The following is a 22522-nucleotide window of genomic DNA, read 5'->3' on the forward strand; positions in this document are numbered from 1 at the left end:
CCGCTTCCTCTGGACAATTTCCAGCAGCCATTCCACTGCAATTCACTCGTTAGCTGCCGTGTTCTGAATTTCAACAGAACTTTTTAAGGCTATAGTAAACGAGATGGAAAAAAGAGGAAAGTTAAAGTTCAAACCTCTTCTAAATGAATAATTTTTTTTCTTGGCAATTTACTTTGTGTGGATCACAGTGATCAGAGCCAAAAAAATACCACTCTACCATTGCTCCCCCCAGTTACAGCATAGTGAGTCAGAATAACAAGAAAGACCTGGGAATTTAAAAAAAGGAAAAAACTGTCATTTAGAAGGAACACTTGAAAACCTTAAAAAATTACATCTTTAAATGTGATATAGAAACGAAGAACAGCTGTAAACAAATTAGACTTGCCTTATATATCAACATGATCACATAGATTTTCTTTATCCTTTCATTTGCCCTCAAATTTTGATAAGAATTCTCTTGCATGCTAATTGCCTGGGGTTTGAAAGGTCTGACACACAACATTCATGGTAGTCAGTTCCACTAATAGTTCTCCACTCTTCTTTTTCAAGTAAAAAATCACACTTTTCAGAGACATAATTTTCTTATTCATTTTCTCAGGGGGGGATTAACATGTTAAGTCCTTTATTCCTTAGCTTTGATGAGTCTGGAATGGATATTGTGAATGTGGTATTGCAAATTGGCAGAAAGAGGTTATTTTGTCTGAATTTCTGAATCAGCCTCTCTCAAAGAGTCTAATCAAACCTGTCACTCTTATGAAGACTGACATGGCCAACAAGTGTGCTGATGAAATGCAACCTGCCAGACTTAGCAACTCCTACCACAAACGCAGCTGAAAACCTGGATTTCCTATTGATCCCAACTTGGTTTTGCTACAAGGTGACTTCTGTAGCTAGACCTTGTCGATATTTCTGTCAGAAAGGTTACTGCATGTGTTCATGTTCAATTTGCAAAATGTTGAAGTGACAATGATGGGGTTTATTTGAACATTTATTGTTGAACAGTGAGAAACAAGGTATTTGCTGATGTCAAGGAAGAGTCTATATGTGCTCACACACCAGCAGGTGCAGAAGTAATTTATCCATCCTTCCAAAAGCCCTTGGAAAACTCTTTTTCAGTTGTAGCTCAAAAGAGCCTTAGGCTCAAAAATAGATGGTCAAATACCCTCTGATTCAGAAGAAGGGTGTGTTTTAGTGCAATTCATACTACAAAATGAGTGATTTTAATTTTCTTTCTCTCCATGGGTATGGCTTGCAAACATATATTCCCTTGTTCCCTCTCTCCTCTCTATGGATGTTGCACTTTTCCTGCTGCATTCAGCAGCATAGCTTACACTCAGATCACAGCTGGTCATTTCAGGGCACTGGGAAGTTTCTAGCCAAAACTAATAGTTAGATTTTTAAAAGAAATATGAGATTGAGGCAAGCAGGGGTTACTGAGTTTAGGGGGGATGAAGAGCTAACTCACTTCACCTCCAGCAGTAATCCAAGACTGGAATTTGGGAATTTTTTCCCAGGCAGGATCCAGTAGAGAGTTTTGTCTGAATAGGGATGTCAGGACTATATCTTTACAACACCATCCTTTACTAAATATGAATGGTATCAGACCCATTCCAGGGACTTTGCTACATTACATTTCCCTAATGTAAGTAAGCAAGCAAGAACAAAGGAATCTATATAAAGTGGATAGAGCAAAAAGAAACAGTATCTCAGCAATTATCTGTGGGTATGAAGGGTATAATAATATTATTAAATACCTAAATGTTTCCTAATCAATCCAGTCAAGTACCTATTGAAAAAAAGAAAAGGAAAAAAGAAAAAAAGAAAAATCTCTCTTTTTTTTTTTCCTCAGCTATGGTGGTGCAGCACCTGCCATTAGCTGTGGTGGTTCCTATTTTCATATTGTCTGACAGTAGCAGTTGGACTGAGCCAGAGCCAGTGAGGCCGAGAGGCAGACTCCCTGCTTCCTCAAAGCTGAATTTAATAAGATGAGAACAGTATGCCAAGATGGTGAACTCCCTCCCTAGCACTTATCATGACACTAGTCACTCAGCAGGGCCCTTATTGCAGCAGTAATCTGGGTGAGCCTGGCAGAGCATCCTGCTTACAAGTTCAATATAATAGAACAGCAGGGCACTGGAGGCCTGGCAGAAAAGCTTAGCAAAGTTAAAGCCTATTACACTATGCTTGAAAAAAATGGCTCTCAAAATATTATATGCCGAGCAAAAATCTGGACATTCCAAATGCAGTGACATACTAAGTCTCCTCTATAATGGTGCACTCATTAGCCTATAGACACAAGCAACATGGATTTAAAAGTCCATAACCTGAATGGAAATGGATATGCAAATTCATCCTTTCCTTCTGCTTGGTTTGAATTTAATAGGCAGGACTAGAGTATAATATTTAGATAGCAAAAACAAACCTGCTCTGAGCTGTTTAAAGTTGTTGAAGTTAGAAAATCCCTGCTCTGCATTTTATCTCCTTTATATTTTCATAAATAACAAAAATAATTTGGAAGTAATTACCCATCTTACTTGTATATACTAGGATGTGAACATGAAATCTCAACCTGTACAAGACCTGTGGCAAGGAAAATGTATCAGACACAACTTTAATGTAGCAACATATGACCACATGCCCAATAGCATTTAAATTAAAGAAGTACAAACATTTGAGTGTGAGCTGCTCACAGTAGTATCATAAATCAGATTATATTTTCCACTGGATTATTACTTATAGGATTGAACATTTTAAGTCCATTTTACTCCTCTCTCCATTTTTAGCCTCAGTGGTATCTGTTAGTGTACAGACTTGAAATTAATCAGGAATGTCCTGATATTACCCTGAAAGATGTTCCTCAATTTGAATAGCATTTTGAAAAGAGAATTTTACTTGTTGGGAATTGCCAGAAAAGTCTTTCCGTCTGGTCAAAAGACCATAATGAAAAGCTTCCCTGAAATAAATTCTAAAATGATAAAACAGATAAAAAGAGATGAAAAAAGAAGAGGAAGGCATATACTGCTCTGCATAAACATCACTTCTTGTAGGAAGATAAGCGTGTAATTTGGCTATTTTTCAAAGTCAATCAGACTTTTTGCCTAAACATAATCCTTAAAGCCATATGACATGCCTTTGGGTTTCCTCTATACTGTATAATCACCAGAAGAGCACCAGAAAGGGCTAGTGTCTCCTGTAGTTTCTGCACCATATACATATATCCCATATATGATAGAACTGCACGTCTTTCCAGCTGCAAGGAACCACAAGAGATCTTCAGTCTAACACCCTGTTCAAAAAAGGATCAACACAGCATTCAGAGGGTGTTGTTCTGGACTTAGTCCAGCTGGGGTCTTCAAAACCTCCCAGGATAGAGATTTCATAATTTCTTTGTGCCCCTCTTCCAATGCTCAATTATTCTCACAGTGGAACAGTCTTTCCTTACTATAAGCTATAACCTTTCCTATTTCAATTTATAGCTCTCATTCACCCACCATGCTCCTTAGCAAAGAAATTGTGTTTGCCCTCTTAAAAATTAGCTCTTAGGTATCAGAAAGCTGCTACTAGACACCCCACACTTTCCCTAAACAGTCTTGCTCTCTAAAGAAGAACAGTGCCTCCACGCTCTGACAAGACATGTGCTGCAGCCTCCTCACCATCTTGGTAGCTCTCTGCTAGACTTGCTGACATTTACCAGCATCTTCCTTGTGCTGGAGAGCCCAAAACTGAAGGCAGCCTCAAAAAGTGGCAGAGGGGAATTACCACGCTTTGATCTAGTGGCTACACTCCTGTTGAAATCTCCCAGTGCACTTAGACTAGTGCCCACCAGGACCCTCAGGTCCTTTCCAGAATCTTTCAGTGCTGGTGCATCAATCTGTATGAAGAAGGGTTAGCGATCTGGTGACTTTCTTGAGCTGCTTAAAGAAAACTTTATTTCCCAATATTGACTATGTGATTTGTACCAGATTCCCACTACAGTGTTGCTTTTCCCAGCCTCTCCTCTGATCGTGGCTCACAAGTCCTCAATCACTCTACCAACTGTTCCACAAAAGAGCTCAATACATCCAGGCTGCTTCCTTGCATAGACAGAACCCCTCTTCCTTGTCCTTGCTGCCTGTTGTTCCTAAAGAACTTGTGTGTTCCTTACAATGTAGAGACCCTGCCACATCTCAGTTATTCTTGTGCTGCCTCAGTTCTGTACCTGCACACAGAGATCCACCTCCTCCTGTTTGCTCCCTAGACTGTGTGCATTTGTGCACAAACACTTGAGGCAAATCTTCTTTTAACCTGTCTTATCTTTCCTGAGGGCTCTCTTGCTCCTGTCACGCTGTCCCATGTATTTACTGCCTGGACTGCTCTTCCCTCACTTATCTGCAAGCTGTCATCACCACCCCCTGACATACCTGGTTTAAAGCCTGTTGGCAAAGATCATATGTGTGGATATTTTGGATACTCTAGGGCACCTCAAATGGAAAGTACTTGTGTTTAGACAGTTAAATCCTGCCTTTAGTGTCTGGGTTCAAGACTTACAACTGCTTCTGTCTGGTCATGTCTATTTCTCATTTTGTCCTTCCAGTCTGTACCATTTCATTGATTATTTAAACAGAACAGAGAAAGAAATTTTAGATGCAGATTTTAGGACTGTTTTTGAAAAAGGTTTTCCTGTGTGGAAAAAAAATTGACTTCTTTTAACCCCCCAACAGAATCTAGCTAAGTACTCAAGCTTCAGAGCAAACCTAGCAAAACCAGCTAAAATATTCCTACCTTAGCACAAGGGTGAACAATATCTGTCAGATGTAATAAACACAGGAGGTAGCAGAATTTTAGGTAACACACAGCCTGTAGCCAAGATGCCTGAGTGCACTGATAGCCAAAATGGCCCTGGCCCGCCTCAGTTGGAATCTCCACACACACCCACAATTCCAGATGATCTACGTAAGCTCAGCCCTGAGTGTTTGTTTCTTTCCTAAGCTTCTCTGGAGGAGTGCTGGTTTTCAGCTCAGCTGATGCTGTGCTCCTGCCTTCCCAGCCTGAACCTTCAATGTGTCCAGCTGACCCCATGAGCTGCTTTCCCAGCCTGAACCTTCAATGTGTCCAGCTGACCCCAGGAACTTCTTTCCCAGCTTGAACCTGGGGTGTGCCTGGAAATCCCTGGACCTGACTCTGACCTGCAGATTGACTTCCTGGCTTCACCTCAGACCTGCTTCATCATCATGAACTTGCCTGGTGATTGCAACTTTTGCTTGGGCCTGGCTACTATCTCTGGGCCTGCCCTGCTCAGGGTGGCCCCTGCCTGACAAGACCCCTGCCCTGCTGACCCCTGGCTCCATTCCCCTTAGGGGCCCCTCTGGCCCCTGAGGAAAACTGTAAATAAGGTTAATGCATGGTACTGGGAGCTAAGCATGTAGTCAAAGCATTACTGTGAAAACAGCAGAGACAGCACTTAGAATTTTACTGTAAAAGAGAAGCTTTCAAAAATGACACTTGCTTCCTTTTTAAGTTTTCCCCTACAGTTCTAGACTGCTGGCTAACTTTAATATGTATTGATCTATTACCTTTGAAAGACTCTACTTAAGTACTTATTTTCTTGCCTCAGACCCTCTCTGCAGTAGCTTGTTATATTCTGCCATGTTGTTATGATAAGTGACAGTCTCCTGATTGAAGCACTTTAATTTAGTATTGGCAAACTCATGTCTGTTTTCCACTTGGAAAGGGATGCTTTGTGGATTTTGTAGGAAATGTTAATAGTTCACTTAACCCAGAGAGGACATTTTGTATAGTAAATTACAACCCATCATCATTCTTTAGATTTGTGACACATCTGTGTAGGCAGCAGAATTGAGAGAAATTTGATTTTTTTTGTATCTTGATCCCACAGAAAACACACTGGGGAGCTGCAGATATGCATGGTGTCTTATGACCCCTGCACACTGTAAAGATCAATTATACCTGCAGTTCATCTGAAAAGATTACAAATTTAGCATAAGGTTAAAAAATTACAACTGGTTTAGAAAATGAATAATCTTAACTCTGCCTTGCAGTATATTTTGGGATAACTATTAAACAAACTTATTTGGATATCTCTAGCTGTAAATTACATGGAACTTATTTGTACACACACTAGCATTGGGAATTTGGATTACCTTTTTTTCCATTGTCATTTTGAAATACACAAACTTTTGTTGCTCACTAGTAAGTGATAATCTACGTTATTATTAACTGATAATCTACATTAGCAAAAGACTCCTGGCTAAGATTGGACAACTTCATGCAAATAAGCCTAAGAGCCTTAGAGAAGGGCAGTGTCCCAGAACACTTCTCAGGGCCTGTGGGCATGACTCACATAGATGGAAGCAGCTAAGCCTTTCATTTCAGCAGAACCTCAGTGAAAAGGCACTGTAAGAAGCCCTTGCTTTGCTCTGTGGGAAAGCCTCTGGTGTTAGAAAGCCAGGATGTCACTGATGTCCTCCTGTGCATATCCAACAAGCAAGAAGAATACACACAGAGCACTGCCAAGTCTTACTAAAGCAGAATTTTTTTCTCTTTTAAGTCTCATTTTGGGCAACTGGTTTTAGTTTTGTGACTTATCATCTAACAATGAAACATTGTCAGGCAAATTACATGTTCTGGACAGCGTTAAATGCTCTTGGTAGATTTTGGACTATCTTTTTAATATTAGGTTGGTATTCAACCAGTGTCATATGAAGGATAGATAACATTTTCAAATTATTTTGTTGCTGAAGATGAAATTAGTGACCAAACTTTTCAAATAAACTTCTAATAACACTGGACATCAGGACTACTGCAGAAGCCATTAGCAATGCAATTTCATGAAAGAAGAAATCCCTTTGGATGTTCCAACCAATGGGACCAGTGTACTTGTTGCAAGGAAGTGAACAAATGAAAGCAACCCTGGAACAGAAAGCACTATGTAGGTAGTGTTATATAAAGCTGAGTGTGCCACTTGGCTTCTGCTATAGCAGCTGTTACTCAAACCCATATGGGAATTTCTGAAGACAACTTTTACTCTGAATTTCCTCATCTGACTTAGCAGAGATGAATACATAGTAATGAGCATGTATACTCTTGATGAAATTTCAAGAAAAAGGAGTTTCAACATTCTGAAAGCAAAGTCATAAGGCCTTTGCATATTGGATTAACTTACATACTTAAGACAAATCAAATTAATGTTTCATTTTGTGAGACCAGACAGCTAACACCTCACAGAGTAAAACACCAGCTGCCGATTTGTTTGTTGGTGTTTGGCTTTAAGTTACTGCACGCACCGGGAGGCAAAGAATAAACTTTTAATTAATGTCAAATTTATTATTTCACAATTTGAATTTTAGTCAAGTTCACATTGAGTGGACCAACAACCTGGGGCAAATCCTTGCGCTGTTCTCTTAGGAAATATTTCCTACATGTACTTATTCCACTATTTTGATGTGAAAGATGGACAGTGGTGCTTTAAAAAATCCTCTACTCCTCGAGTTTCAAACATCAGTGCCAGAGTAGCTGATTGTGATTTGCCTTTGATGATGGCTTCAGTTTTTTTTATGTTGATATCTACAGATATCCAACAGCAACTATTCCAGCTGTTGGATATCTGTAGATATCCAGAATACATTGTAGCTATTCTTACACATTCCCCAATTGTGTCCAATGACATAAAAGGCCAAGATTCATCATTATTGATTTGTAATGCATAGTCCAAAGATACAATGGCATAGTCTATGACAACATCACATCTGAATAAATCTCAATATAATTTCTGTGTTCAAGACAAAATAAATATATTCTGCTTAAACAGAATGTTTAAGTGTTATGCAATGGACAGACCCAATGGGGTGCATACTAAGCCAATAATTGCAACTGACTCTAAACCCCTTTTTACCAGACCTTAGCACTGAAAGTTTAAGCTATTATTGTTATTTGTACTAAGAGGTAGTTTAGATATGGGGAAATAATTCATTCTCATTTAAAAAATAATTGAAGTGCTTTTTGCACGGCTTATGTAAAAATTAACTTGTTGGTATATCATAACATTTAAAGTTATTTAGATGTTTGAAAAATTTTATAGTGTCTAATAATAGTAACTATGGAACTTGCACAAATGCTTTTTATAGTATATTTCTAGTAGGCCACTGATAGTGACAACAGGATATCCACAAGAGGGATTCTGTTAATCAGGAATAAACTGATTTGCTGAACTATGCTGTTTGGTAAACCATGCAAGAAAGAAAACCAGTTGTTTGACTGCAGTGTCAAATTTAGAAAACAAACAAAAGGGTTGGTGTACCCAAAAAGGGATTATTTTAAAAAACTGTTATTCTGTGTACATAATATATTTAAATTCCTTTTAAAACATGACAATTAATTCAGGAAAGAAATTAATTGATAACTGGAACATTAACAGCCCCAGTTTAAATAAAAATAATAAAATAGAATAATGGGATTTATTTCAGGACAAAGAGATCTTAATTTTTTCTTGTCCAAGAATGATGGTGAATCTGCAGCTGAGGCCTTTGTAGGACAAAACCAACTTGTAAAGTACCTACACATCAGAAGTTGGTGGTTTGTTGTTTTTCTGGTTTTGGTTTGCTTTCTTTTTTTTTTTTTCCCAACGTTCAGTCACTGTTTTTAGTTTATTCAGGAATGAAAGCTAAGTCATCAATATTAATTTGCTTTTTCTCTCTATCTGGGAGATGTACAAAACTCAGTCATTTCACTTGCAAACGTTAAAATGATGACAGAAGTCCTACACTGTTAGCTTCCTGTAAACAAAAATCCATAAATCCAGTGTTGCCTGCTGAAATGGGATCTGGTAATATGATTCGAGGGAATTCAATCAGCATATTTTAGGTTTTATTTATCCTATATTATAATATTCAGACCAAGACTGAGTAATTTCTCATTGAACACAATGAGACACAACGCCTATTTTTCAGATTTTAGAATGTACTGAATATGTAATTTTATATTTTCTCTCTAGCAGTATTTTCAACAATGGTACTAGACTACTTCTAGTTTCATCTCTTGATTTTCCTCCTGTTAGCCGGCTGGTTTAAATCTCAGTTCTGTCTTAGGAGTTATAAACTAAGTACCTCCAAATATGAAAAGACTTTTTATTGGAAGAGCTACTTAATGCTTGTTTATTCTGGAAACAAAAGAATGGCACTAAATGAAAGTGTGCTTGTGTATTGGATTCCAACATTGCACAGAGCAGATGAGAAGTGAGACAAGTGAGCAATGCTCAAACTTACATACTCTGCTGTGTGAGGGTAGTGGGATGGATTTGTGTGGACTTGCACAGTTAGTGTAAATTACAGCTGATCTGACCTGCAGTCACTTTCATGCCTGTCTGTGCTTTGTGGTACTGATAAGGAGCTGCTCAACTGTTGTAAGCCCTTGACCTTTCACTTGTCTGAAGTGGTAAGTGTGAAATTTGTGACCAGCTATACTTTGGTGCAATTTCAGAGCACATGAAGATGATGGCAGGCGATGGATGAATTGAACTGGATAGTGTAAGAGCCAGCATTACAGACTGAAATTTTGAAATAAGATCCTTAGAGAGAGGTTCATCTTTATCTTATGCAGCATCAATATTGTTCACTGTTTGCTACTGTAATAAAATTATACCTATAATTAGGATTTCAATTTCAGATGTTTATATTTTACTCTAAAAGGAGAATTTAATTAAAAGAAACTTGCCAAATAAAACCATCTTATCCTTCCTACAATTTCCTCTGCCATCAGCAAATTAAAATGAGTAGGAACTCGTGAATGAGAGCTCAGCTTTATATATTTACAAAGGTGTAAATGTCTCTGACTTAATGTCTCTGTCTATGACTTTACATTATGAAAACAAATTACCATCATCTCAATGTAAGCCAATACTAGGAAAGATTCAAATCTCCATATCAATTTTCTAGTAGGATCACACTTAACTATTTTCCACTCCTTGCTACAGATGGATAGGAGGCCACAGGTGAAGAACATTTGAGAATGGTACACCAGAGACTTTTCTTATTTGATCTCAACTCATGGTGGGACCCAGCCATCACCTCTGTTCCTGCCCTGCTCTGCTGACAAAGTCCTTGCTCTCTTCTGGCCTGCAGTACCCTGGTCACCTGGAATGTGCTGTCATTAAAGTTTTAAATCCATGATAAAATTAATGAATAATTAGTTAATATGAAAATTTAATTTCTGATTCAGTGGATCAGTGGCAGTATTTCTTCATAAATTCTAAGGGGGGAAAAAGACTCAATTCTGGGCTCAGAACTGGAGTGGGTCTAGGGAAGGGTGACAAATTTGATTATGGGACTGGAACACCTCTCTTAGGAGGAAAGGCTGAGGGAGCTGAGCCTGTTCAGTCTCAAGAAGAGATGACTGAGAGGGGACCTCATCAATGTTTGCCAGTATCTAAAGCAGGGTGCCAAGAGGATGGAGCCAGGCTCTTCTTGGTGGTGCCCAGCAATAGCACGAGAAGCAATGAGCAGAAACTGCACAAGAAGTTCCTTCTGAACATGAGGAAGAACAGCTTTACTGTGCAGATAACCAAGCACTGGAACAGATTGCCCTGAGAAGGTGTGGGTGTCCCTCACTAGGGATATTCAAGAACTCTCTGGACACAATTCTGAGCCATGTGCTCTAGCACGGCCCTGCACGAGTAGGGAGGTTGGAACAGATGATCCACTGTGGTCCCTCCCAACCTGACCTGTTCTGTGATCCTGTGAAAAAAGTAGCCACGCCAAAAAAGCTGTATTGAAGATGGCTTCTGTTCACACAGTTTTAATTTGGAAAGTGAAATTTGTCAATGAGGCAATTTATGAGCTACATAAAGAGGTATTTTCTGCTGTAAGTTGAACTACTCTTCTATACATTAGGCATTCAAAATTCATGGCTTAAATCCTTGAAAAAGATAGTAGGGTTGCTCATTCTGACTGGAGAGTGTACACAAGTTCTGCTGTCACTGGTGGAATTGTACCCAAGCCATATCCTTGTTTAGCAGGTCTTTTGTTTCAAAGATGATAATTCTTATTGCTCCTAAATCCAACTAATATGGTATCTGAAAGACAGAGGAAACCTGAAAGCAAATTTTCAAACCAGTGCATAATATGCATACTGAAATTAGCCATATAAATAAAGGTCAAGCATGACTCAAACTTAGCAATAGATATTATGTGGCCAATATATGGACCTGCTTTTATAATTGAGGTTTTTTATGGTTCTAAATGTGTATGTTTGATTCCAGTATGAATACTGGAGTGACTGTAAAACAAGAAAATATATGAAATGTATAGATCAGACTGACCCAAACAAACAGTCAATGGCTTAAAATCATGAATGTTCATGAATATCTTGGACCTATGCTATTGCTTGGACTAATTTACCTATTTATTCACTCTTCTACGTTATGTAAAAAGAACACTTAGATGTAAGCTCAGATAGAAGATGCTACTTAAAAATTCCCTTCCATATCAACTGAGTTTTTTATATATTGGAAAGACTAATGAATATGGAAAGCTTAGTTTTGACAACCTGGAAAAAAACAAGGTTAAATGCAATCCCAAATATGGCTTAGCAGGGAAGTTTACGATAATTGTAAAAAATATGCTTTTAAAAGAAAAAATACTGAATATTTAATACTGCAAATACATACTATGTAGAATTATGCCTGAGGGCTCTTTTGCTATGGTGAGTGGATTTAATTTAATTTTAGAAGGGCTGAAAAAATAGTATACAGTACACACTTTTCCAATCTGCCACGTTTTTGTTATTGTTGTAGAAAAGCAGAGAGGAGGTTGCACAACTAATGAGAAAAACCTCAGAAATAATTTCAATAGGAGCACAGTAATAAAATGTCCACTTTGCAAGCAGCACGGCAGAGAGAAGTGCTACACTGATAGTAGAAGGCATTTCATTCACACACTTATTTTTACTTACATAAGAGAGAAAATCATTATCATCAAGCCTGCTTTTACTGAAGTACCTGTAGAAAAAAAAATATTAAACTAACTTTTCATTAAACACTATAAATAAATCTTAAATACTTTGCTATATTGGAAATGAAAAAAACCAAACCATCCTCTAAACCAAACACATAAGGAAATCAATCAAAACAATAACTCAAGACCCCTCAATGAAAAAGCTTTGCTGAAGTCATGTGTTTTGGTCAAAGTTTGTAATTTCTAGTGGTCTAGTAATTGAACTTGCACCAATGTTGTAATGTTATCTCCATGTAAGTATTTTAAAAAACTTAATGGGCTATAGAAAGTTGGAAACAATTTAGTGAATACTTTCTGTAAGAATCAGCACTAAAAATAAAATACCTTATTTATACTCTGTGGATTATTGCTTATACAATAATATCTTCTATAAATATAAAATATTATGCTTGTACAAACACAAGAGGTAGATCAAGTAATTTGTTTGGAATACTGAAAGAGTGGAACTCTTCTCACAGCTGTAGCCTTTGCATTCTGTCAGGCATGTCTGCAGCCAATCTTAGTAGCTGAACTCAGTGAAACCACTAATGCCTGGTTTCACTGAGACTTACTCTGTGTAATTTATACACTGCTAAATACATTCAATAAATATTGGCTGGCCACCCAGATACCTGCATTTGTTTTACTTGTGCTACAGAACTGGAATGACTGGACATACCCAAAATGATATTGTGCAGTATAAGATCTACAGGAGTTTGGAAATACACAAAACTTTGTACTTCACAGAACACAAAGATTTACCAGTGTATTCAGTCAACCCTTTGGAATCTATGCAAATATTCACATATTATATTTGTTTCACCGTGAAACCACATAAAGAAGGATATTGATTACCCTCTCTTTTTTTCCTAGCACTCTTAACAAGGTAATAGCAGCATTTCTCTTCAGCACACTTCAAAAGTCAAATATTTTGACACTTTAGAATTTTTTAATTATCTGTTATGAAGGCATTAATTAGTTCACTGCTTCATCAAATATAACTAGCTATTTGTACAAGCCTAGATAAACATCTAATTCTGTATTCATAAAATAGAAGGATTATATATATATGTCAGTGAAGTGCTGTATGTAACCTGCTATTGTGTCATGTAACCCTTGGGGCATTTTCCTTTACGTTCACAGTCAGGTTTTGATGTAGAAGTGAACTGCATATATGATTCAAATGGGCTCCAGGCAGATGCTCAGATTTTTTCTGAAAACATATAAGGGCTTCAGGGAAACATCTTCCTTTGGTGGTCATAAAAGCACCACTTGCATATTTCCATATGGAATATCCTCAGAACCTTGTTCACAAACATAGGGAGAACTGAGAAGCAAACCTGAGTGGTTCTGGTGCCCTAAGGATTTTGGAGATAATAACCGTGAGGAGAAAGTTCTTGTGTACATAGCAATGTGCTACAAATAGTGGAAGATATCTTACTATTCTTAAATGTTGGGCAGTGCTCTGCTCTGCTCTTTTATAAATCTAGATATTAATTTTGGACTAGACAGATCTTTCTTGCAAGTTATAAATGCTTTGGTCTAAAGCATTTATTTAGAAACAAAATACTGCATATATATTGATAAAATAATAGTATTAGTAGTAGCAAGGTAATGGATGGTAGTACTTATTAATTTGAAACTGTTGGTGGTTTCATAGCTGTTTTATGAGAAAATTGCTGTCCTTTGTAAAATTGTATTAGGAAGTTAATCTTCTCATCACATCATAATCACTACTAAATAAAAGCTGGTTATGTTAATCTAAATTTTCATTTAAGTAATAGTGATGGTGGGCTAAGGGTGGGAGAAAGCCCCTTTTAAACCAGCCTCCAAAACCACTGGTTAATGGAGCTGCATTCAAATATCTTTTTCCACCTAGATCCAGGGTCAGTATAAATGGAAGCATTGCTGAAATTCAGTTTTTTTTCAGTTTTGCAGGGTGTCTCCCCTATATAATTTGGTTATACACAGTCATCTTTTTCTGTGCATCCCCTGACTTATCACTTCCAGGGTGGTTTGCATTTCAGATTTTGTTTTGGGATGTTGCTTTGTTTTTCTTCTGTTTCCTTTTTCTCCCTCCCCGCTACTCTCTTCAGATACAGAGAATCTATCATACATTCATGCAGTTCAGGTAAGCATTTTACTTGTCAGTAAATCCTAGTTTAGAGTCTTTAACTGAAGTCTTCATTGGGCTTTCTATCATGTTGTACCCTATGTAGCAAAGCAATTTCAATGCCTGTAAATACATTCTATTACCTGCATCCAGCACATGATGCTCAGGACAACCCTTCCCTTGGAACACTGCTACTTTTAAAAATTGACTTTCCTTGTCAAATCTTTTATGTGTGTTGTTGAATAATGACTTTTCTATGCCTCCTAATTGTATTGCAACACCAATTCTGTCTTCTGATTTTCTCCCTTAACCTTTTCTCTAGGTGTGCTACATATTTCAACCCTTAACATTATTTCCCCTTGTCTACCCATCTGCTTATTTTAGCTGCTTCTTCCTCTCTGCTGGATTCTGTACAGACTTCCCATCCCCCCTGTCCACTCCTTTAAACTCTCCCCCATAGCTCTGTCTATCCTCTCAGTTGGTGCATTTGTGACCCTTCTGTTCAGATGGAACCCGTCCCACCTATATAGGCTCCATCTGTTCGAAAATGTCCCACAAACCTAAAAGGGGACAGAGGAAGTTCTCCTCTACAGAATTGACGTCACTAGGTGGAATTCTCCTGGGGTTCTGGCCCCTGAGCATCGGGAGCATCTACAAACAATAAAAAGGCTTCTTGCTGAAAGGAATTCCTGGGAACAATGTTACATTACCTACCTATTGCACATATACTTCTCAGGACCCGATCCAAAGTCTAAGTCACTGGGGATTTTCCACTGATCTCAGTGGATTTTGGATCAAGTCTTTGTTCCAGAAATATATGTGTTCAAAGGATGGGTTTGAAAAATAGCAACTTCTGCCAAGACAAGGGTGTTTAACACCTCCAAATCAATTCTCTTTGCTCAAAAGACTATGGCAACTAAGAAAATAAAATATTAGAGAGATACTTCTTTTGGAAACTATTCTTACCAATATTTCCATGCATATTGAGACTTGGTGAAATTAAATCTCATACATATGATGCGACCTTTTGTTGGTGAAGTGATTCTTTTGGTCATTCTCCAAATGTTGCTCAATATCTGCAGTATGTAAAATATTAAAATCTCCTTGTGATCTGCTTCAAGGGACAAGAAAAGCTGGAAACAGATAAAAGCAAAAAACTCCCTAAAATGGAACCTGCTTTCAGCACTGATAAAATCTGTGATGATTTTTTTCTTTATAGCCTAAGGAGAAAAGTTGTATAAGTCTATTGTGTGAAGCAAATATTTTGCTGTTCAAAACAAATAAGGACTGAAACCTGAAAATTTAAACATACCAATGAACAAAAGTTAAAATGTGGAGGGAAGATTAAAATTATTTCTTAGCAATTATTACTCTACTCAGTTGCTGAGGTGCATTTAAAAATGGTTAAAAGACAGGAACAAGAACTGCTCTATACTTTATTTTTGAATAAGGTTCCTTGCAATGATGGTCTCTCCCAGCTTTTTGCAAGGTACAGTAGCTGCAGCTTTGTTTATCTGGCCCCTACACAATATTGTCAGGATGCATTTCCATTTTCCAAGTGACTGCTGCCACTGTGCCACAATCTGTGCTCATTTCTCGAGCAGCTAAACCCTTTGACACTGTGGTTTTTAATTAAAATTACATTAAACTTAATCAGCCAGAAAGAGGCTGCTGTAGAAGGCAGGTTTGATTGCAACCTGCAAAGGGCGCTGGGGCTGCCAACTCGCTAAAGATGTGCCGGCAGATGCCAAGCTGCTCGTGTGAGCCCCATGGTCACAAAAATGCTATGAGAGGTCAGTTCTGTCTTCACTTTTTTCTAGCACTGTCACCAAACTATAACGCGTGACAACTCTTGATAAAGCTCAAGAAAGAGAAAGAAATACATTGCTAATGCAGACAATGTATCCTATTCTTTTCTCAAAGAGTTGAGGGTCACAGAAAAGATATATTTGAAAAAAGTTATTTGGTAAATCCTGCAAATGACAGCACTGTAGGTCTACTTGCACTTTTAAGAATCACAATATATGCAAGGGGTTATGAAATTGGGCCTTGTGATATAAATAGTCCCTCATTCCCTCAAGATTTTCCCCAGAGTTTGTTTTTTTTGTTCTTGCTTGGCTTTGAAGGGAGTAATAAATGAATGAGCAGGCCTTAGAGTGCTAGATAACAATCAGTTTCTTTGTAGAACTAAGACTGATATAATTGCAGAAATTAATAGTTTTTATCTGAAAATAAATTAAAGGTTAAAGTAGAGTTTTGAAATACCATTCATAACATTTTTAGATGTTGCTCAGCAGCAGCCCAGAGCAACTACAGAATTTCTTGAGTTGATCACTGAATGAGAGTTACATATAAGGATATTGTTATTTATATTATTTTAATACATACAAAACTTAAACCAGCTGCCTCTATTCTCCCCTCCTCCTTTCTGCTTCTCCCTCCACTATGTCCATTGTATAGATCTGAACAAATGCACAATGAACAGGAAAGGTCCCAGTGACAGGATTAAGAAGTCTCTGAAACCTATTCCCATCTTCTTGAGTTCTGGATTTTATACTCATAATCTAGAGAGTCATGGTGGTTACAACAACCATGTTTCATGTTTGAAACTGTCCAATCTTCAAAAATTGTATTGCTTTGAAATTTTGTACAGGAAGAGTTAAAAAATGTCCAGGAGCCTTTTAGCTTCTATTATATGGTATTAGACCCACTAACAAGGCTTCTGAAAGCTTCTAGACAAGATTTTAGTGTTTAACTCTATTTTTTATTTCCTTATGCAGACTATTTCATCCTTCTACCTACAATTATTCATTCAGGAATCACTTGATTTTTGCTGAGAGAATTTGATTAATTTTATGTGTTCAAGGGAACACCTAACTACTGTGATCTCATGATTATACAAACTAACCAGAATGTGATGTTTCACACAGTTTTCAATTGTGCATGCCTGGAAATGTGTTTACAGAAACCTGGAAAATCAGGAACAAACTGGTGAAATTAATGAGAGAAACAGGGAACAGCCAGATGAGAGATGTGATGAAATCTGAGTCTAACAGAGTTAAAATTAGCGAGGGGAGCATCTGAAAAGAGAAAAAAAGAACAGGAAGGAAGGTTTCCCAGTGAATTAAGTGGTAGGATAACAGAGTTATTTTCTTACTTCATAATCAGACATATTAAATACAGTGAATGGTATTTACTGTGCTAAGATCTATTATAAACTACCAAAAAAAAATTACATTAGCACTCTTATAAATTAGGAATAACACTAATTAAGGCAATGAAATCAGATTGTTCTAGGAGAAACAGGAATGCTTTTTCTTCAACTGTTCACTCAATGAGAAAAAGAAGAGCAAAGCACATCATGCTTTCTAATTACATTTGGTAGAGGAAGCAATAAAATATATCAGAAAAATTAAACTCATCTTGTGTGACACAAAAGCATAAAACAGAAATGATGGAAGTAAGAAACAATTTTTAAAGTCTGGACTTTTTTTTTTGGGGGGGGGGGTATAGGGATTTGTGGACAAGCAAAAAAATAAACTGTGATGGTTCCATCATATTATGTCTCAAGTAACAGGGAAACATTTTCTTTCCCCTTATTCTTGCAATCTTCACTGTAATTTCCTCAGGTTTTTTGCCACATTATGTATACGGCTCTTATAATTTTGAGTGTTTGTTTTGTGCCTTGGAACTATTCTTGTAACTCCAGCTTTTCTAACTCCCCATGACTAAGCTTTAACCCTGAAATGAAGAGATGAAATGTGGATAGAACTGTAACAGCAAACATCCGTCTTAATTGTTTGGGTTAAATAGGCATTAGCAGCAAACATGAACCAGTTTTACACCTTACTAAATGGTGTTTATTTCATTGTATCAACTAGACTTGATAATGTATCAAGTGTGCCCAGTTTAGAGCAAGATGCATGGCAAGAAACACTGCTATTCTGCACGTGGAGCTTGGCCAGTTGCTTAAAAGGATTACACAGTGGGATCTCTACTGTTTGCAGGGACTGGACCCAGTAGTCAAATACTTCCTTCTAGTACAATGTTCTTAACAAGCAAGGATTAAAAAGCAGACAAAATACTCTTTCACATTTTAAGTCATCTTTTAAGCTACTTCCTATGTAATGAAATCTGCAGTAAAGCTGGGGATAATACTCTTTACTGATCAGCCACACAGCTTTATTTGGAATAGTAAGAGATATTATTTACAAAAAGAGAAAAAAGGGTTGTTCCAGGAAAAGTAGAACTGATGTTTCCTGGTTTGTCTTTGTATACTATCAGTAATTAAAGCTTCTTTTGTGATAGGTCTTACTAAATAACATTATATTTGTGGATTCTCTGGGATCTAATCCTAGTTGAAATTACACTGCAGTCTTTGTCTGGCAGACCATGGCCTCTCACAACTCAGAGATGCCTTGTTTCAGGCAACTTGCTGAATTTATAGATTGTCTACCCACTTCTTGACTTGAGTTTGTGTTAATGAATTGCAAAGTAGTGATGGACAAAGAGCTCTACAGTTAGTGCAAGGCATGGTACATGCACATAAATTCTGCAGGCCCATGGAATAGCTCAAGCCACACTTCCCCCAGGAGAAACAGGGGAATCTAGAATGATGTGTACTACGTGATGGGATAAAGATGGCATCCACGGCAAAGGGCAATTTGATATGGGGAATTTCTACCTCCTGTATAATTGGGGAAACCTCAGAGGTGTGATTGAATGAAGGCAAGGGTGATGGTTACAAAAAATGATGGCTTCTGAAACTAATGTGTAGAGAACCCTGCCAGGAATGGTTCATGTCTAGACCTCGTTAACCAGTTATCAGGCAGTAAGAGCAAATTAGAATTGAGCCCCTGGGCGTCAAGTGACTACAATCTAATTAAATTTATTATAATTCAGAAACCAAACCAAATTAATACAAATATAAAAAGTATGACTTCTGACTGGCCTGCTCTGATGCCTCATGAAGAGGATCTTGGTAGTACTTGTACACTGGAGAAGGCAGCTCTTGTGAAGCTCTGGAGCTCAGGTTATGGAAGACAAATCTAAATTGGTTCTGTCTAAAGCTTGACAATCCAAAAGGAAAATAATTTTTTTCCTCCTAGAAAATGCCCTCCTACCAGTTGCACTAGTTGCATTTGAAGTGATGATTCCTCTCTAATCAGAAAAAGTACACTAAAGACAGGATTAACATGAATATTATTAGCACTCCAGACACAAGACACACCTTTTTAAGAGATTGCACTTTACAGGGACATCACACATGAATATTATGATATCAGTCATATGCATTATTAACATATGTCCAACCACTGCAAACAGCTGTATGGCTGGCAAGTACAAATCTCACGGACCTGCACTTGTTAGGCAGAGTCTTGTAAGCAAAAAAAAGTGAAACACAAGAACAATTATTTTCTTGAGATGGGATATCCAGTTTTTATTTGGTACCAGCACAGCATTTTGTAAGAGATGGGCACACATCTATATAATGTGGCAACTGACCTGCAGCTAGTGAGAACTCAAGTGGGGATTCCCAGCTTCCTCAGACGTTACAGGCAGGATAAAACTTTTTACAAGGATGTATATAAAAGTTGTAACACACCAGAAAAGATCACAGGCAGAAAACTGGGCAGTATAGGTCCCCCAAACACTCATGTCCAAACTTGTCCACTGTCCACACAGAAGAAAAATCCGGGCTCATGCTGCCTTTTAAAGTCCAAGCACATATAAGCCTGACATATATGCAGGTAGCACATGACAGAGGAACCCCCCCTAGAACATCCCCTGCCAGACTGGCAACTCGTGTTTGTAGGAAGCCACAGCCCAGACTGCAGTCAGAGTGTGGATGCTGGAAGCAATGTGGGTGCACAGAGTCAGCTTGAAGAACAGCCTCTTCCAGCCTTGGAAGCCTCTTCCAGCCTCTTCCATTATCTTTGGCTGGATAGGCCAACTTTGGCCTATCCAGCCAAAGTTAATGTAGTGCCACGTGATCAATAAAGGAATGACTGGTGCTTTGAAAGAAGGATTTTTAAAATGAAAAGGTTAAAAAGCCTCCCATGCTATAGAACTGCTGATGTGCAGTGCTGTGTAATGCACAGCATGAGTCTCTCTCCTCCCTACAATTTGCAGTGTCCCTATTTAAAAGGCAATGCCACATCCGTTCATGTACCAGCTCATGATCAAAAGCAACACTCAAAATCTACAATGTCTTGCAGTCATATCTTAGGAGGACTTTTGCCTTCTAGCACTGTTCTCTGGCCTGAAAAATCAGCACTTGGCTCTTTTAATAGTTCCAATGGGAAGTGTTACTTTTGATTAAGCCTGTGTAACACATTTAACATCCAAGAGTCAACAATATAGCTTATGAGTTACTGATTTCTAAGTTTATCAGACTTGATGCTAAACCATGAAAAAAAAAGGACACAAATTATGAAATGGCAAATGTAATTTTTCATCCATTAATGCAACAATGTGAGGTGCCTCAAGGCAATGGAGATGGTTTCTGGTGGCCAAATATCCGTCATTTTTAAGATACCCACAATAAACTAAAGAATTAGTCATCACATTGAAAAATATACAAAAATACCTCTGTGCCAGTAAAGACAAAATCTTTGTTAAATAACTACAACTTCCACTTGGCTGAGTCTGCCATTGATATATCTTCTGACTGGTACCATATTACATGAGTAACCCCACTAATTTCAGTGAAATCAGGCAAGAGGTGAAGTCCTGCATAATGTAAGCACAAAGAAGATCCCAGTATTTACTAAACTAGAAGAGCAGCAATAACCTCCCATAATGGACAATTTCATTTTAAACATCTTTGAAGACAACAGAAGTGAAGTCCAGACTGTTGTTTTCTGTATACATAAATTGATACAGAACTTAACTCTTTTTACTACAGAGAAACATTGATTTAGAAGACACCATCTTAACAACAGAAATATTCTGCCTGGAAATTAAATGAAAAATGCCACAGGAAAAAAAAAGTAAAGGAAATATATATTACAGAACTGGATATAGAATATATCTTATAGAACTGCCTTCTTTTATGAAGTGTAACTTACTGTTCATAAATTCATTTGCTATAATAGCTTTGATATTTTTCAGTGAAATTTAGTAATGTTTGTGACCTGAGAATAAGTGGAGGAAAGAACTAAGCTAAAGATAACTAAGCACATTCATTCTTCAGAAAGTATCTAGAGAAAAGAGTAAAAATCCAATAAAACAAATTTTAAAAAACCCAACTCAATTCCAAAGCAAAATTACTTAGATTATGTTTTTCACTTTATATTGTTCTATTTTCATTCCTGACTGCTCTTTTTCTTTACAATTTTATTGTGTTTTTAAGCCACTGTAGCTGTGGCTTTTAAATTTTGTGTTTAACCTTTTGCAAGTCTAAAGACATCTTTCCACCCAACAAAGGAACACATGCAGGACTCATCTGGACCTATGACTCTAGTTGATACATCACCACTGATTAGGACACATAGGGGTCTATCACACCAGGAGTGTCCCTGGCAGCACTGGGTCATTGCACTCAAGGGGTTAACTGATGGCATTTAATATGCTTATCTGGGGGCAGTGGTTCAAGGCTGGAAAATCCTTCCCCTCGTATTACCATTTGGTCAATTAGCAACCTTTAGGCCAGAGCTATGTGTTCATATTCTCTCTTAATCCTGTCAGGACTCCTTATGCATTCACCAGTAATGGAGTCCTGTGATTAAAACCTTTCCTGGCCAGGGTAGCTGAAAGACCAGCTTCTGATTCCTCACAGAAACTCTCCTATAGGCAATAAAACAGCAGTTATATCACAACTGCTCAAATGGCAAATGTGAAGTGACTGCTCCAGTATAAGATGCTGCCTGAAAAAGAGGAGATGGGGGTAGCTCATTTGACAGAGCTGTTCACACTTTTCCTGCACAGCTGAGAGACATTAGCTTGATTTCCCAAGATCGGTGTGTTTTCCAGCACGGCGAGTTAGAAAAGCCAGCAGCCTCACAGATAAGCTGGGTCTGATCATACATGTTTCAAAGCTCAGGCACCAAAACCCATCTCAACAAAAAAAAAAAAACAACTCACAGAAAGCTGAATATTTTCACAAGGTCAATAGTTCAAATGAAGTAAAAAGAAAAAGAAAAAAGGCTTTAGTGACCTGTCTCTAGTCCATCTTTCCCACAATGATACCATATCTAAGCTCACATTTCCATAGAAATGTTTTTTGTAGATCTTTGGGCAAAATTCACTTGATTTAGTAAAAAAGAACAAATTATTTATGTTCACACAGACTGGAGATGACTGGTAACAACTATCCAGTTCAGTAGATTTGGGAATTAAGCAAAGCAGATACAGCTGATGCAAAACAAGGAAATGAGATCTTGTTTATTTTAGTTTTGATTGTTGTCTGAAGCTATAACATCTG

This window comes from Melospiza melodia, chromosome 1 (assembly GCF_035770615.1).
Source record: "Melospiza melodia melodia isolate bMelMel2 chromosome 1, bMelMel2.pri, whole genome shotgun sequence".
Lineage (NCBI taxonomy): Eukaryota > Metazoa > Chordata > Aves > Passeriformes > Passerellidae > Melospiza > Melospiza melodia.